Genomic DNA, 19,051 nt, shown 5'->3' with positions numbered 1-19,051 from the left:
AGCAATCTTCAGAGGTGAGTCCAAGATACTCCATCACGGTTTGGAGGTTTGTGGGTCTTTTAAAAAACTAATCAATGTCTCGTAGCATTGAGGTTGTACTTAACATGTTAAGTTGAATGGATTGTTCTATTTAAAAAATAAACAATAGGTTATTAACAACTAGTTTAATAACTATCAGAATTGATTGAACTATTTTTTTAATTTTAAGTCTTAACACATTTTTAAAAATGTATAAAAGTAATACATTGTAGTAGTAGGATTATATATTCCTTGGCTGAGAATCCCAAGTACTGTGGTTTTACTGTTTACTGGAAAACTCTGGAAGTTAAAATATAGAATATGAGAAAAGGCTTCTTTATAGTGGGCATTAGTTGTGTGGAAAATGACCCATGTGAATAAAAAGATTTCATAGTTCCAGAGATTTTGGTTACATCTGGTGCTTGGACCAAATTTAAAAATGGAAGGTGAGATTTGCATGAGCCTGTTAAAAAGCATAGTAATAAATGCAAGGCCAGCTGGTGGAAAAGTGAGGCAGAATGGAGCTTGTTTATAGATTTTCTGATAACAATTAATTATAAGAAATGTGCTTTATAGATTAAGATTTATTGAAGTATAAATATGTAGTAATGATATAATGTATTTTAAGTTATACAAGAAAATGTAGGGACTTTTGTTTGGGTCTTTTTCTCTTTGTGGCTGAGAGGAAATAAGTCAATGTCCAATAAAGCTATAAACTCCTCCGCGCTAAGATAAAATGAAAAAAAAAAAAAGCTAATCAAGTCACCATGGCAGAATGGGTTGCTACTCTAGAATGGTATCTGACAAACTAATTCATTGGGAAATCTCTTTTTTTTAAGTGTTTATTTTTAATTTTATGAGAGTGAGAGAGAAGTAAAAGTAGAAACAACAATTTAAAGTATGTTTTAAACCTAAATCTCAAGGAATATTCTTGAAATGCCATTATGTCAGTCATAAAGACCAAAAGCAAAATGACATGTCAAATAAATATAACATTTTGATAAATGCTCATACAAAAGTAACCAATAGAAGATGAAAACCTAATTATTTCACATTTTCTTGATATTGATATTAGTAAATTTGAAATCCAATAAGATTAATGTCAGTAAAGTTTAATTTATATTAATCTGTTATTCAGCAATTCATTTTCAAGAGATTAAAAATTATTAGACGTTGTAAAAACTTATGTTTTATATCTTTGAAGCTCTGTAATTCACTCAACATATATTTATTGAATGAATACTATGAATCAAACACTGAGTCTAAGAATATTTTATACAGTTTTTGGTAACTGCCGTAATAAACTATGTAAAGTACACCTTTGAGTTTCATTATGTTAAATTGAAAAGTCATTTGTCTATCAAGTGTTCAGGAATAATTTGCAGGGTTGGTATGTGTGCAGGGAAAAATCTTTATACCATGTTTGAGGTGTAAATTGATCCAAAATTTGAAAATGAAATATGATAACATATATCCAAATCTTTAGAAATTGTTTATATCCTTTGGCACAGTACTTCCTTTCTTAGAGATTCATCCTACACAAATTGTCATCAGTGTGTGACATTTATATACAAGTCTTATACTGAATTATTATTTACAACATTGAAAAAACTAGGTAGTTCAAAAGTCTAATAATTGACTAGTGTGCCAATAAAAATTGATAGTAGCAGAATATTTTATGACTATTAAAATATAAACCTTATAGATGTTCGTTCAAATAATATCCTAACTTTGTTTTAAATACATTTATTCTAATGGGATAAAATACACCATAAGTAAAAATTCCAAATTTATATTCCAATGGACAGTTGTATGTGTTTTTTCAGTAGTTACAACTTGGCCTCTCAAGTTGACCCCAGGCCAACTTACATTAGTTGGCCAGTAGCTCCTTCTTATCTTTAAATTTTATTTTTCTAACTAACTTGCAATAATGAAATAAAAACTACAAAAAATGTTTCACATAGTCAAATTTGCATAAATTCCATTTTTATGCTCAGGCATGAAATGTCATCCTATAAGTTTTAACTGGATATCAACAAACCATATCCAGTCAAAATATTCAACTAAAAATTTATCACTTTCCTTATGCAATGTATTTACTTTATTTGAAGGAAGTTTTGTGTCCCAGCAGACATTACTTAAGAAGCTGAAATGTTTGGATATAACTTTTTATCTAACATACTATGATATGTTTTAATTACTATGATTTTTTAACATCAAACTTTTCTCTATCAAACTCAAAACAATGTAACTTTACAAGTTAAAATAGAACTTCTGTTCAATCCATACATTTAAATTAAATTATTTCTTTGTTTTTACCCAATGATTTTTTTTCTTCTCTCTCTCTTTCTTATGTTTATTTGTTTTGAGAGAAAGAAAGAGAGAGAACAAGAGAGAACAATTGGGGGTGGCACACAGAGGAGAGACAGAATCCCACAGACCCTAATGCTGGCAAACACTGAGTTCGTGATCTGAGCCAAGATCGAGTTGGATGCTTAACTGATTGAGTCACCCAGGCACCCTCCTCTTTTTCTTTTTCTTTTTTTTTTTTAACGGGTATAGTTGATATACAAAGTTATATTAATTTCATGTGTACAGCTTAGTGATTTGACAAGTTCATACATTATGCTGTTCACAAGTAAAGCTACCATCTGTCCTGTTACATTGTTATTACAATGTCATTGTCTGTATTCCTTACTCTGTGCCTTTTCTGCCTCTTGACTTCCTCAGTCTGTCCAGGAGTCATGAATCTTCCTCTTTCCTTAACCCATTTTGCCCATCCCACCATTCTTCACTCTCCTCCCCTCTGGCAATCATCAATTTAATAAGTTTGATTTTGCTTTTATGTTTATTTCTTTCTTGAGATCCCATTTGTAGTGGAATCACATGGAGTTTGTTTTTCTGGGTCTAACTTACTTTACTTAGTATAATAACTCCAGTCCATCCATATTTTTAACTTATTTTAATATTTATTTACTTTTGGGGCGCCTGGGTGGCTCAGTTAGGCGTCTGGCTTCGGCTCAGGTCATGATCTCATGGTTTGTGGGTTCGAGCCCCACATCAGGCTCTGTGCTGACAGCTAGCTCAGAGCCTGGAGCCTATTTCGGATTCTGTACCTCCCTCTCTCTCTGACCCTCCCCTGCTTGTGCTGTCTCTCTCTGTCTCTCAAAACTAAATAAAATACATTAAAAATTAAAAAAAAATTACTTTGGAGGGGAAGAGAGACAGAGCGCGAGGAGAGGAGGAGCAGAGAAAGAGGGAGGCCTAGAATCTGAAACCGGCTTCAGGCTCGGAGCTGTCAGCACAGCTGACAGTTCAGGCTCATGGGCTTGAACTCATGACTGTGAAGTCAGGACCTGAGTCTAAGTGAGAAACTTAACCAACTGAGCCACCCAGAAACCCCATCCATATATTTAAATTCCACATCTTTTTAATGCCTCTTGCGAAACATTTTTTTATCCAAATGATCCATCTTTATATAAATTAATCTGAGAGAATGGAGTTACCCTAATGGGTTTTCAACACAACTTAGCAATTAAGGAGTTAATAACAGTAAATGGACTTTCCTGTGAAGTAGTTTTTTCCACTTAATAAAAGTGAGGAGCAAGCGATGGCCATTATTTTTACAATATGCTTCTTAAAAGTTTCTGAGGAAATTAGGGGTAGTTTTGAGAGCTTAATTTCACATTAAGGCAATCTGATAGATAATTTCCTTGCATTCTACAAGAAAGGAAACATAAAATCAGGTCTCAAGTGTACTGTGTTGTCAGTGCTCTGGTGGAGAGCTTTTCTTTCTTCCATTTTTCAATTTTATACTTTCTCTACCTGGTCTAGTGGATGAATCAGAGCCTGCAATATCTCTAAGGGTGTTTGGGTTTGATTTTTAACCTTTTTGGAGTATTTGGGGAGGAAAGACATAAAAAAAGTTAAAAATTAAATGAGAAGTATGCATTTCTCTCTCTCAAGATACTGTCATTTTGCATCCTTATCTAAGCTGATAAGGGTGTCTGCTTTTTAGGCCTCATTTTTCCACATTGGAGAGGTGTTTTTCTTTGTTTGTTTGTTTTTTAAGTTTTATTTTAGATGATTCAGGAAATAACAATCTTGGGAACCATCATCAAACATTTACTTGTGATCTATCTCTCAAATACCAAATAAAGTACTGCATAACCTTCTAATTTGCCAGTCAGGGACCACAGTAATTTAAAATAAAACTAAACATGGATTGGTTCCTACCCTCTTAATCCCTGCATGGAGAAACTTCAATCCTGCTTAAAGATATAAATAAAATAAAAAGAGAATAATAAAGAATGCATATTTTTATAATAATCAGTCCCTCTTCTTTTCTTTTTTAAATTTGTTTGATTTATTTTTAATTATTTAAATTCAGGTTAGTTAACTAAGTGTAGGATTGGTTTCAGGCATAGAATCCAGGCATTCCTCATTTACAGAATGTATCTTTTCGTAAAGAGCGAGGAGGCTAAAAAAATCTCAACGACAAGTTCCCAGGTATAATCTGTGGTCACTCCTAAAATGTTGAAAGCTTTGAAGAAATGGAAACAGTTCAACCTCCAATCAGAACATACCTGAAGCCTCATGTTTTGCTCACCATCAAGTTCTCCATTCCTCTGCAAGTCTTTGAGTCTCTACCAAATGCAAGTGCAGCAAGTGGCTAACTCCCTTGCTACAGTCATCTCTGAATGTCTGAATAAATAGCATGCTTGTTCTCATTAGGGGTGGTCTTTTTATATTCTGACAGAAGGAGATGAAGGTAAAACACCAAGATCCTTGACTATTTGCAAACTCCATCTTTGTCCTGTAACCCACTCCACTAGTTTTGATATGTGTGCTGCTTAAACCTTGCCAATATTGCACCAACTTTTGATGGAAATGATATCATACACTTAGATTTTTTTTAGAAATTGATCTTTGTCATTTACTAAAAATTCTGCTTACAGGAAAAATTGAGCAGGTATACACCAGATAAAAGCCATGTGGCAATACACTTCCTCAAATGTCAGATTTGGAGGATATATGAGCATAATCCATGTTCTATCCCCTACCCTTCATCACCTTCCCCAAAATTATTTTGGAATCCACAGGAATGAGGTTCTTAGAGTCTGAAGTAAATAAAACAGCAATGCATCTTTGAAAAGAAATTCAATTATAATAAGACTAATGTTATTCATATTAAATAGAGGTTAACACACTTTCTTCTGTTAGGAGATATCTAGTACATCTTTTAGACTTCATGGGCCATATGGTCTATATGGCAACTACTGAATTGTTGAAAGCTGTCTCCCTAAATATTACCAACACAATCTGCTGACAAGGCAAAGTTGTGGTTATTGCTTACCACTAAGAGAGAACACATCTGCAAAGCTTTGGCAGTATCTCAGATGGAGGAAGGTGAATTTGTTGAGAACTGAAATTTTGTTTGCGATATATCTTTTAATGCAATATTTTGATGACATAATAATCCAGGATTGGGAAAACCAATAGGAAGATGACTTAAGGTGAACAACTCAAAGGATCATGGGGCCCAAACTGTTTGTTGATGTTTTCTATTAAAGAGTTGCTGGGTCTTCCAGACCGTGTAATGCATAACCAAGCTATTTGCCTGAGTATAGGAGTCCTAGAAAATCAAAAGTATGCAAATAAAGACTGTGAAATTGCAGCTCATGTTACTGTAGGTAATAATGTACTTTTCATTCTCCGTGTCCAGGCTGGGAGTAGGGTAGACAGTTTTGGTTCTCAGAACTCTGATGGTACAGGCACTGTGTTATCAAATGAGAGTAGCTATGTGCTAATCAAACTTTATATGTGGAATCTAAACTTTGAAGCTTTTATAATTTTCAAGTCACCAAATTTTATTCTTCCTTTGATTATCTGCAAACATTTAAAGGCACACAGGCAAAATGAGTCTTAGTTTGCAAGGTCTACACCAGGCAACCTGATAAAGATCCATAACGTGTTTAACCTGATTTAGAGAGCCGAAGGGAATATGGTGCATATGGAGTAGAACATTAGAACAATATTTTTTAAGTTTGATTATATTTTTAGAAACTGGCATAAAACTCCTCTGATTTGGGGGAAAGAAGAAGATGTTCATCTTTTGATTGGGGAGCAGGGGGTGGAGGGAGTTGCATTTTTCCAAAGATTACATTTGTTTTGTAGAGTCCTCTCCAATCACTGTAAACATGGGGCCACTTTGAGATTATTGCTCAGTTCAGTGCTTTGCAGACCACTCACACAGTGCAAGTTTGCATCAGTGTGTACAGGCTTCTGATTATGAATTCCTCGGGGAGATACTTATTTTACAAACCGTAATAAATCCTGAGACCAGGTGCATCCCTACCATTTCAGCAGCTAGGATAAGAGCACAGTGTAGGTCTCTGGCCTGCAGTCCCTCTACTTTTCTAACTCGCAGTTATATTTCTTACAAACAAGGTCCCTGACACCATCATTAGAACAAATGTGCAGCCCATGTGTGTTAAGTTTCATAAACACCACCTACTTGCAGGCCTGCAGAAACGCCAGGCTCCCTTTGGACAAGCCTCAAGCCTAGGAATACAAGTATTGATGGTATACTCTGCCTTATGAAAGGCCCTGAATACAGCATTATGGGTATTGGGCAGGATATTCTAGAATCTTGATATCTAGACCATGAATGACATGGATTCTAGATAGCAAATGGATCAAATAGCTGAAAGTGGAAGTCCCAATTTCCTATTCAAGCCCCCTTTGATAGTCATGTTATAAAAGGTATAGAATTTAGGACTCCTGGGTGGCTCAGTCAGTTAAGAGTCTGCCTCTTGGTTTTGGCTTCCTTTGTGAGTTTGAGCCCTGCATAGGGCTCTGTGCTGACAGTGTGGGGCCTGCTTGGAATTCTCTCAGCTCTCGCCCTGCCCCTCCCTTGCATGCTCTCTCTCTCTCTCTCTCTCTCTCATTCTCTCTCTCTCTCTCTCCTCCCCTCCCTCTCTCTCTCTCAAATACACAAACAAAAAAAAAAAACCTTAATAAATAAAAGGTATAGAACCATTCTTTTGTCAGATTCTTTATTTGCATTTTCTCTTTTCCATCTGATTTTCAGTTCCAGAGATGTTTTATTGGAGGCAAAGTAATAACAGTTTTAACTCAACATTTTCATCTTTGGCAGAAGATTATTTTTAATGCTGATTATATTTCTAAATAATTAAATACAATAACTTATTTTCAAAGCTTCCATGTCAGGTTTTGGTTTAATAATATTCATCTTCAGTGTCTTCCTACCAGTCATGTCTTTCTACTAGACGAAATTAGATTGTAGTATATTTTTTATAACAGTGAAATTGGCTTTATTATCATTTCCAGTTTACACGGATTAATGTTTTATTTTATTTTTCTCATAAAGATTGAAACTCCAAGTTTGTCTGGTTGATGTAGCAAAGGTAATTATACCAAGAATATACGGCTCAGAAAAAAATTGCTTTACAATAACTCCCAGTTAACATATTTTTATGTCTCTACTTCACAGCAAGGAACTCTTTTCATTTTAGAGTTTGTAGTGTCTCTGTGAAAGCATGTGAATTTCACTGGAATAAAGAATTCGTCCGCGTGCATATTGAAAAATAAAGACAAGCTTTATAAAACAGCTGGAAATATACAGCTATATGTAGATATAGCAACTGTTTGCAGGCACCCTATATTCTGAAAGCACACATATATTTTAAAAACTGAACAAAAGGCAAACAGAGTTGAAGCCCAGTGCAAATATATAAAATTTTTATTTTAGGAATCAGTTTTAAATTATGGTTATAAAGCTTCAAATAAAATGTAATATAAATGTTTAGGTGGACATATTTTAAATATAGCAAGTTATTGAGGCATTCTTTACCTCCATATCTAAATAAAAGACACACAGGAGGAAAAATGAGGAAGACTTTTTAGTTTTGGAAATACTTATATTCTCCCATTATCCTATATTCCTATATTACCAGAAAAATTAATAAGTACTTAAAAATTGAGGGACTGTGAGAATATTCTAAGCAGAATCCCTTATTTATATAGTTTAGAATGGTATAGCTTGCAATTTGGGGATTTCCAGGAATAATTTTGGTTCATCATTTAATCATATTTGAATCTTTTCCTGAAATCTATTTGATGTGGATCTAATAACACAGTACTATATGAGTCTGATTTGCTCAATCAATAACTACATAGTTGTAAATTCGTTTTATGTTTACAACCATCAACAATGTCATTTTGGTGTGTTCACTTTGTCACTATTTCTGGCTTTCTGCTTTGTTCTTTAGGTTCCAACAATATAAAACTCTGCACATTCTGCTTGGTTTCATGCCAATAGACTGCTGCTCTCACCCTCTCCTTTGCTTGTAGTGCTTCCTCTCCATCCTACTAGCTCCTCTGTATGTGTCGCTTGTCTCTGCTACCAAGTTATTTGGGCGTATTTTATTTGTGCCACTAGTTGATATTTAGTTTTATATCATTATGGTTGGAAATTTTCAGTCTTTTAAAATCTGTAATATTTGTTATGTCTCTTTTTTTGTGATTTAACCCTGTGTCCTTGAAGAAAATGTGTATTCTATTGCTCTTGGATGGAATGTTTTATATATATCTTATAGAACCATGTATTCTGAAGTATGCTTCAAGTAAAAGATGTGTTTGTTGAAAAAAAAAACTTTAAGTGATGGTACTCCTTTAAAATAAATCTTATCAGAGGAGAGGTAAGTGGGTAAATGGGTGAACTAGGTAAACGGGATTAGCAATACACCTCGATGACCACTAATGATGTATAGAATTGTTGAATCACTATATTGTAGATTTAAAACTACTATAATACTATATGTTAACTATACTGTAATTAAAATTTTAAAAATCAATAAAAATAATTTAAAATGATAAGTTAAAAACCTAAACTGAAAACTAACGTTAGTTACTAATGATGGAGAGATCTAATTTATTTTAATGACATTTCAATGTGGATGGAGGGACAATGGCCAAGTCAATTTTAGTGTCACCCAGAATTGTGAGTGTGATAACAGAAATGTCAATTTTTGTCCCCAACCCCCCTCGCTCCTGAGTATGGCAGTCAAATCACCAGCTCCCAGAGAACAAGAACAAGGGTGAGGAGAAAATGTAGAAGAATAACATGAATTCAAGATAAGTTTCTAGGACAGCATTAAATGGTTCTATTTTGGGGGCTTATTTTATTTATTTGGAAAATCATATAGTGACTTTTTTACAATTATTTACCAGTATAGCATAATTTTAATAATAGCAATGACTATGATATTTATTACCGTAAATTATGTGTAATATATTCATATATAAACAATCAAATATATTATGCATATATAAATATTTATAAATACAAATATACTAAATTTTATATAGTATATATATAAATAAATGTACTCAGTTATAAATAATTTCATTAAGTCTGAGTCACACACCTTCTGTTGCCTCTGGAACAAATAGATGAAATGTCTCAGTAAACTACTTTCTTATCAATTAAAATACTCTCCTTTATATAAGTTCAACTTATATGTTATTCTGTTTATACAGTATTCCTCAAGTTCTTCAGCTAATAGGAATTCACGTGATTCTTCTCTCTTGATATATTTTATAGCTTTGTAACCATAATTAGTTTACTCTTTTTAAGTCTATGTTCTCTCCCACTGGTTTTTTTTTTTTTTTTTTTTTTTTTGTAACCGTGATACCGGAATATCAGCAAATACAAATATAAGGTATCCTACATATAAAGAAAAATAAAGAATAATCTATACAGCCATCATCTAGGTGTGGCTACATAATTAAGGACCTTAGAAAGATAAAGAATTGGTAGCTACAACTTGTTTAAAGATCTCGTAATTTATTAAGACTCTGGACTGGATATCTTTTCTACACGTTTGATTAGAAAGGAAAACCTAGGGATACAAGTAATACAAAATACACATTTAAAGTGGTGCTTAGTCAGTTAAGCATTCTACTCTTGATCTAGACTTAGGTCATGAAATCAAGGTTCATCAGTTTGATCCCCCCATTAGAATCTGTGCTAACAGTATGGAGCCTGCTTGGGATTCTGTCTCCCTCTCTCTCTGCCTCCCTCCACCCCCACTATTTCTCCCTCTCTCTCAAAATAAATAAATAAACTTTAAAAAGATGTATTTCAATACATTTGTTTCCTACACTTTTCTTTACAATAATGGATGTAAATGAAAATAGAGTGATTAAAAATGGAGTTGGAAGGAAAATAGGGTATAAAAAACTCCCTCATTTTTCTTAAATTTCATATTTAACTACATCAAATATTCACTTTCTATGAAAGGAACAAGTATAACATTGGTAGCCAAAAGTCATTGTTAAGTAATAAGCTGGTTTGTTTTCAAATATCCAATAAATGACATAACTGAAGTTGGAATAAATTTATGAGATTAGAAATAGCAAGTGAGTATACTGTTTGGTTTCCTTGTTAAGCTTCCAGTTTATTTAGCTGATATGTACCATTGGTCACTGAAAACATTCCTGGAATATGCTAAAGCAAGAAAAACCTACTGAATATTGTATGCCAAAGTGTGTTTCTCCTCACCTCCCACCCCCTCAAAAAAATCATAGTAGATAGTGCCTAAGGGGCAATTAAAGTTAAATGAGGTCATAAAGGTGGGGCTCTACTTCAATAGGACAATGTCCTTTTAAGAAGAGGAGGCCTCCAAGTGCGAGCACAAAGAAAAAAAGCCACGTGAGGACCCAGGGGAAGGTTGCCATCTGCAAGTCAAAGTCCAGAAACCAGCCTTGCTACCTCCTTGATCTTGAACTTCCAGCTTCCAAAATTGTGAGCAAATATATTCTTGTTTAAATCCCCTGGTTTGTGGTGTTATATGCAAGTGATGATCACTAGCGTCTACTTCTGAAATAAACATTACACTGAATGTTAGCGAACTGGGACTTAAATAGAAACTTGAAACAAAAAATATAAAAATACAAATAAACCCTCCAGTCTGTGGTATTCTGTTATGGGAACCTGAGCAGACTAATACACAAAGTATTGTTTCTTTGATTTGCACATTTTGCTCCTTGAAGAAATAGGTAGTGGTTCCAAACTCCCCTTGTTCTAGATTGTTCACTTTTGTCTGCTTTCAGATCCATCTTCCAATTTAGGCAGCTCTACATTTAAAATACTCTATACTTGTACAAAATATGTTATGGGTGCCTGGGTGACTCAGTCTAACTTTGGCTCAGTTCATGATCTCCTGGTTCTTGAGTTTGAGCCTGGTATCAAGCTCTGTGATGCTTTCCTCTCTCTCTCTTCCTTTCAAAAATAACTAAACAAACAAACAAAAAAAGTAATAATTTTGTCCTAGGTCTTGAAACAATAACAGGTTTCTTAAAAAAATTTAGGTTTATTTATTTTTGAGAGAGAGAAACACACAGAGTGTGAATGGGGAGGGGCAGAAAGTGAGGGAGACACAAAATCTGAAGCAGGCTGCAGGCTCTGAGCTGCCAGCACAGAGCCCAAAGCAGGGCTTGAACCCATGAACCATGAGATCATGATCTGAGCCAAAGCCTCTCAAAGGACTGAGCCATCCATGTACCCCCAGGTTTCGAAAAGTAATTGTGTTTTATTTAATATCTCTGTACTCAATAAATATGTATGTAAACTGAATAGGTAATTTTTTTAAAAGACTTTAAGAAATTTTAAAAGGCCATTGTGTATAATGTTTTATTTTTAATTGTACAAACATTAGATAATATGCTTAAATTATCTGGGTAAGTATGCTTGCCTTTACAAAATGGAGGAAATCAATTTGACTTCACTTGAATGCAAATTTCTCTACAGCAGTTGCAGGTCAGAAAATTTTATTTTGTATTTTTGCAGATATTAAACTCTGCTTTTTACAAGGATAGAAAAGCAATTAATTAAGGTCATTTTACCAATGACTTTCCATATGCTTCTTCCTTTCATTGACAATAACTAATTTAATAAGGTATGTTGCAGTATGATATTGACAACCTGACATGCTAAATTCTAGGTCATATAATTGCCGGCAGGACTTCTTTTTAATATTACTTCTTTAAAATAAGGTCATATGCTTGTCCTCTTATGTCCAACTGCTTTATTCTCTAGAGCATTGAAATGAAATGAGTCTTTCTTTTTTCAGTTCATTGGGTTCTGAATCAAAGCCAATGAATTAATCCTGTAGTTTTGGGAATTTATAGTCAAAGAAGTTCCTAGAAAACATTTTGTGTTACTGAAGACATAGCGATAACTGTAAAATTTCCTCCAGAATATCCAAGAAAAACCTCTCCCAAAAGTGTTTTTTTTTTTTCTTAGAGACCACATGTCAGCCATATTCTCTCCAAAATGTAGCACATTATTCACTCTTCAGTATAACTGGACATCTTATTATCAGTGATCCTTTAATAAAAGTAATAGAAGCAACTTGCATGTAGAGTAATACTATTCTTCTCAAATAAAATACCTTAAAACGTTATGAATTAGTGTGAGATTTGAGTTCTAGTGATTGAAATGGTTTCATATTTTAAATTTATAGTTAGACTGCAAATTGAACTAAGCAAGCATAAATCAAACTATAACTTGCAAAAAAAAGGTGTTTTGATTTTAACATTGACAATATAAGTAAATTTTTTAAATTACAAAAAAAAAACACAAAAGCTGAAGATCAGATACAGTTAAATATTTGTGAGAGGGATATTTACCAAAATTTAATTCACAAATTAACCTTGTGATATAGTATTCATGCAGAGATCCAGTCCTCTCTAATTATCTATGCATTATAAGGAGAATATGTGAGGAATATAGATCTGAATTTACTGAATTTATAAATTTGGCTACTGCTCTGGAGAGGTGATAAGCTCTACATCTCACCACCTGGATGGGTGTGGGTTATGTAAAAACCCCAGTGAATATGATCTCACTTTTCTTTTTCTTTGTCCCATTGTTGCTCCATCTGTCAACAATAACAGACTAGCTACTATGCATTCTTTCAGAACTCAGCTACACAATTGCCTATTTTAAATAGTCTTCTCTGTAGTTCCTTTTTCTTTTTGTTACCCTTTGTCTTAGAAGACACACGTGAAAAAATGTTGTTATGGCTGATGTCGGTGAAATTACTACCTGTGTTCCTTTCCAAGATATATATGGTTTCAAATCTTTAATCCATTTGGAGTTTATTTTCTATATGATGTTAGAAAGTGGTTCAGTTTTATTTTTTAACTTGGGGTTGTCCAGTTTTCCAGTACCATTTATTGAAGAGATTGTCTTTTCCCCCATTATATATTATTGCTTCCTTTGTCAGAGATTAATTGACCATATAATTGTGGGTTTATATCTGGGGTCTCTATTCTGCTCTATTGATCTATGTCTACTTTTTGTGTCATTACCATACTGTTTCGATTACTACAAATCTGTAGTACATCTTGAAATAAATTAATGGGACTACATTTAAAAAAAAAGCATTTGCTAGGGGTGCCTGGGTGGCTCAGTCCGTTGAGTGTCCGGCTTCGGCTCAGGTCATGATCTAACGGTTCCCGGATTCAAGCCCCGCCGATGGGCTCTGTGCTGACAGCTCAGAGCCTGGAGCCTGCTTTGGATTCTGTCTCCCTCTCTCTCTCTGACCCTCCCCTGCTAGAGCTGTCTCTCTCTGTCTCTCAAAAAATAAATAAATAAATAAATAAATAAATAAATAAAATTTTGCAAACCAAAGGAAACAATCAACAAAACAAAAAGACAACCTACTAAATGGGACAAGATGTTTGCAAATGAAATATCAAATAAAAGGTTAATAGCCAACCTATAAAAAATTATAGAACTCAATACCAAAAAAATCTGATTAAAAAATAGGCAAATGACCCAAGAGACATTTTTCCAAAAAAGAGTTTCAGATGGCCAATAGACACATGATAAAATGCTCAACCTCACTAATTATCAGGGAAATTCAAATCAAAACCACAGTGAGGGGCACCTGGGTGGCTCAGTGAGCGTCTGACTTCAGCTCAGGTTATGATCTTGCGGTTCGTGGGTTCGAACCCTGCATCAGGCTCTGTGCTAACAGCTCAGATATCACTTTACATCAGTTAGAATAGGTATAATCAAAAAGACAAGAAATAATAGCTTTTGGTGAGGATGTGGAGAAAAAGGAACACTTTTGGTGAAAATGTAAACTGGTGCAGCCAATGTGGAAAACAGTATGGAGATTTCTCAAAAAAAATTAAAAATAGAAATACTATGTGATCCAATAATTCAAGTACTGGGTGTTTACACGAAGAAAATGAAAACATTAATTAGAAAAGATATATGCACCTTGGTGTTTATTGCCGCATTATTCATAATCGCCAAGATATGAAAGCAACCTAGGTGTCATTAACAGACAAATGTATACAAATGATAGATAATATATACTCTAGATATGGATACAGGTATAGGCATCGATATCGATGATACAGATATATAGATAGATGGTGGGGTATTACACAGCCATATAAAAGATGACATCTTCCCATTTGAGGCATCATGGATGCACCAAGAGGATAATATGCTAAGTAAAATAAGTCAGACTGAGGGAGACAAACACCATATGATTACACTAACAAGTGGAATCTAAGAAAAAAAGAAAGAAAGAAAAAGAAATGAATAAACAATAAAAAAGCAGCATCAAACCTATAAATACAGAGAACAAATGGATGGTTGCCAGAGGGGAAGGTTACAAGGAGCAAAAGGAAGAGGGAGATTCAGGGTTCTATTTAGGGGATGAATAAGTCACAGGAATAAAAGACTGTAGGAATACAGTCAATGATATCGTTTGCAATGTACTGAAATAGTTGGTAACTACGGGGGGGGGTGAACATAGTATAATGTATAAACTTGTCAAATCACTAAGCTATACACCTAGAACTAGTGTAATATTGTGTGTCAGCTTATACAGATTACTTATTTGTAAATAAATAAATAAATAAACAAATAAATAAATAATTTTACACAACTTACACAAATTTACTTATTAGTAAATACATAAATAAATAGATTTCACCAAAAATAAATAAGTCAATAAATAATCGTTGAGTCTCTGACTTCCTCCACCTGATTTTAATATCCTTGTAGCAATTCTACTAAAACACGCAGGATTTACTTCTTCATAGGCAAATTTACAACAAACTTACCCATATATTTTCATTGACACATCAACTCATTCCTATCATTTTTATTTAATGTGTCTACTCCAAGTCTGTATGAGCCTTTTTCTTCTATGATTGGCAATGATTTATTTTACCAATCTCAGGTAATGCACTTTGGTAATAAACTTTCTAGAACTCACGGGAGCATATGACACAGTTAATGGTTCTCAAGATCTCAAAAACACGTTTATCTGGCAGTGTCTGGGACACTGAATATTCCAGATTTTCCCTCCAACAAACTGAGCTTTTTTGTTGTCGTCGATGAACTCACTCAGGGACAATTTTCACTTCTCTCATTCTCTTCCTTGCTGACCAATCTATACCTTTTGACTTTAAATACAATCAGATATTGACTCATAAATTTATATCTCATGTGCAATTTTTCTGTTAGGCCACAGGCACTTTACCTAACCACTCTCTTTGCAGTTCCACACTTAGTCTCTTCCACTCAATTCTCCAGAGAGTAAGAAGCCTAATTGTTTATAAACTATCACATCTTATAACTCCAGTTCTGTAAAACCTTCTAGACTTTTCCCTGCAACCCCAAAAAAACCTGTTTTGAAGATGGCTGTTGTGGCTTTGCTTTTGTGTTTGGCCTCCTCTCTGAACTCACTCCTGACCAACGTCTCCTCTCCTTCATGGAGTCTATCCATGCATCTTTCTTTTTAGTTCTTGGAAGATGACCAGTCCTTTTCCATGTCAGATTTTTTCTTGGGCGCTGTCCCCTCTGCTTTAACTGTCTCCCCACACTTTTCTTATAGTTTTAAAAGCCCGTTTTTATGTTCTTCCTCATCTCTCTTAAGCAGAACTTTCTCCTCACAATCTGTTCATTGGCTCTATATTACACATAACAATTTTAACTGCATAAATTGTATTTACATATTCAGAAGTTAATTCCTGGTTTCCTCATGAAGCCATAATCTACATTTTAAGAAAGCAAACACTCTTTGTTCCCAAGTGCTCTTCTCAGCGCCTGATACATAATAGGCACACACTTAATGTTAGTCCAATGGGTAAAAGATAAGGGAGAAATCATCAGAAGGTGTTGAAATAGAAGGATATAAAACAAATTTCTTTTACTGAGCAACAATATAGAACTGTGATACTTGATTTCTTTAAGAAGAGTTCAACTAATGTCACCACTGTAAGAGATGGGCAAATAGATGAAGAGTTTTTATGTAGTAGAATGAAGATTCGGAAAGGCCCAGAAACATGATGAATCATGATAAATGGTGATACCATTGAATAATTTTGGTTTGGTTTGCTAAAATATAGGCTTTGTATGTATGTATATGACTGGTGCATATGCTCACATATGCGTGTGCGTGTGTGTGTGTGCGCGTGCTAAAGCAGTGGGTGGTCGTGACTAAAAGTGTCTCCTAGGGATGCTGAAAGGTTTGTAAACCATCTTAAAATCCTTGGCCTTTGTTCCATAGACAAATACGTAAGGAATACCTGTGTTTTAACGTTTTTCAGCTGAATGTAGCTTTATCATTAAAAACAAGCAAGTAAACAAAAACCATTATTCATGGTTTTCAGATATAGAAAAACCTCCAAAAAGGAGGCATTTTAAAATAAAGGCATTACCCAGATATAAATGCTCCCACATAATATAATAAGATGCATCCACTAACATACCTGGAATTCACCCCAAAGCACAGACTGAATCAAAGGATAGTAGACTAGTTTATTAGCAAAGCTATTTTCTTTAGTACAAATGAAAGGCAAAAACATGCAAACACTGTTTACAGGAATTATTAAGTTGGCTACCTTCAGATGCCCAGTTCTCCATCTCACAGAAAGGACAGAAAAAGAAGCCTTATGCATCTCAAAACTATATTTTCCCCAGGGGCAATAAGGGGGAGATTTTATCCATTGACTTCTGTCCCCACATGGGCTAAGGGTGGTTCTGCAGGTGTTAACATTGCTGCACTTGCAGGGTGCACATGCTAGGATACGAAGATTCCTGCAGATGTTCCACACGGCAACATCAAGGAAATGCTCCAGAACAGGAGATAAAATGGTGGGTGCAGTCCTCAGGAAAGAGAAAGCCAAGTGTTGGCTACATGCAACTGCTCAAAGCGGCTGAGAACTGATTGCTGAAAGAGTAGCCATAAAGAGATGTCCAGTGCTCCCACAAAGCACACGCCATGTTAAAAGGTAATTTTTAAAGGCCTCTTTATCTCCATACTAGTTGAACGTCTGGTAGAAATTACACAGCTAAGACAACTTAGTGACATTTTTTACTCCTCCATCCATTTCTGACACAACCTCACATACACACACACATTCTGTCTTGTAGACAAGCTCTGTCACATCAATTTGGATGCAGATTGCAATTTGCTGGCAAGGTGAAATGCATGCTGTCTTTCCCAGCTCAGGACTAACCTTGGCCTCACTGAGGGGTGTGGCTGCAAAGTCCTGGTGTCCCTGAAGCGTGTTTCCAGCATTGACTTGACCTCAACAGAATGTTTTTCTGCCAAGACGTGAGCAATTCTGTTTTCCCCCTCTTTCCTTGTGTGGAATTTTCATTTTAATCTCTTTGTAGGAATGATCAACATGTCTGCCAGTCAGTGTTTAAGAAAATGTTTGTCAAGATCTTTAAAGTTATTACACTTTTTTCCTTTTCATTTGGAAAGAAAAGGACAATTTTTTTTGGAATATGAAAAAGAGAAAGGATTCATGTAGAAGGGTAATTCCTGTGAGAGCTGATGAGACTAATCTTCCTTGAATGCTCATGACTCCTTACAACAAGGACGGAAACCGTTCTCTTTTCAAATGGATTATTTTTTTAAATAGCCTATTCAGTTGGATGGCAATTTAGATGCTTGTAACTTTCTTGATTTCTAAGCTTACAGTGAACCCAATTTATCCTTTGAAACATTACTTCCCCATTGCATGCTGGAGAGAGAGAAAATGAGAGAAAGAAACACTATAGCACCAAAGATTTGGTAAAAGTAAATTTATCTCCATGGTTTATGGATTGAACATGAAACTGAATATAAAATTGATTAGGTATTTTTATTTCCAATATTAATGGCAGAATACATAGATATCAGATGTTCTTACAACTACAGAAAACACAATAACAATAGTGAAAAAAATAATAACTGTCATTGGACTGCTATCTAGAAAGCACATCAAATCAGAGGACAGCTGCTGGAATATATCTTACTGTAAGACTATTTCACTTGTTAAAGAAATTCATAAAATTGGTTACATCTAATGTACCAAATGCTACACTGTTCATGTCACTTGAGAAACTGTGCAAATAAAAAAAATAGCAAGTGCATTTTGCACTTGACTACCATCCAACTACCGCCAAACCATCAGCTGTGCGTTATTTATATCTTCTAATGCAATAGATTGAATGTGGTGCAATTCCAGGTATTTCTGGAATTCATGCCATATTCAGTGTAACACACTATTTTCCCCTCCTTTTTTCTATTTCTCAGAAAGGATCAAAAGCACAACAAGTGGATTCAAAGAAGAGCTTTGTGAATGTCTCACCTTAAAACCTTGTCCCTCCCACAGTGGCTAACCTCCAATTTCACTTCACTGCCATGGTAGCAAAAATTGAGTCTTTTTATATTCTTCAAAGGAATTCCAACAGCCCTCTTTTTAACTTTGATTCTTTGTGTTTGTACTTAGTTTTAGAGTTAAGAAAGAACAGAAATCCTCTAATATCCTGCAGAAACTCCATACTAAAGATTATCAGTAAATTTAATAGGTTTAATGCTATATTTTGATAAGTTAAAGGAATAACATTTTAGTAGAAATAATCATTTTATACACAAATTTGAAAAAAAGTCTTATATTTTCATCAGAATAATCCATAACA

This window comes from Suricata suricatta, chromosome 1 (genome assembly GCF_006229205.1).
Source record: "Suricata suricatta isolate VVHF042 chromosome 1, meerkat_22Aug2017_6uvM2_HiC, whole genome shotgun sequence".
Lineage (NCBI taxonomy): Eukaryota > Metazoa > Chordata > Mammalia > Carnivora > Herpestidae > Suricata > Suricata suricatta.
This window is presented reverse-complemented; position numbering follows the sequence as displayed.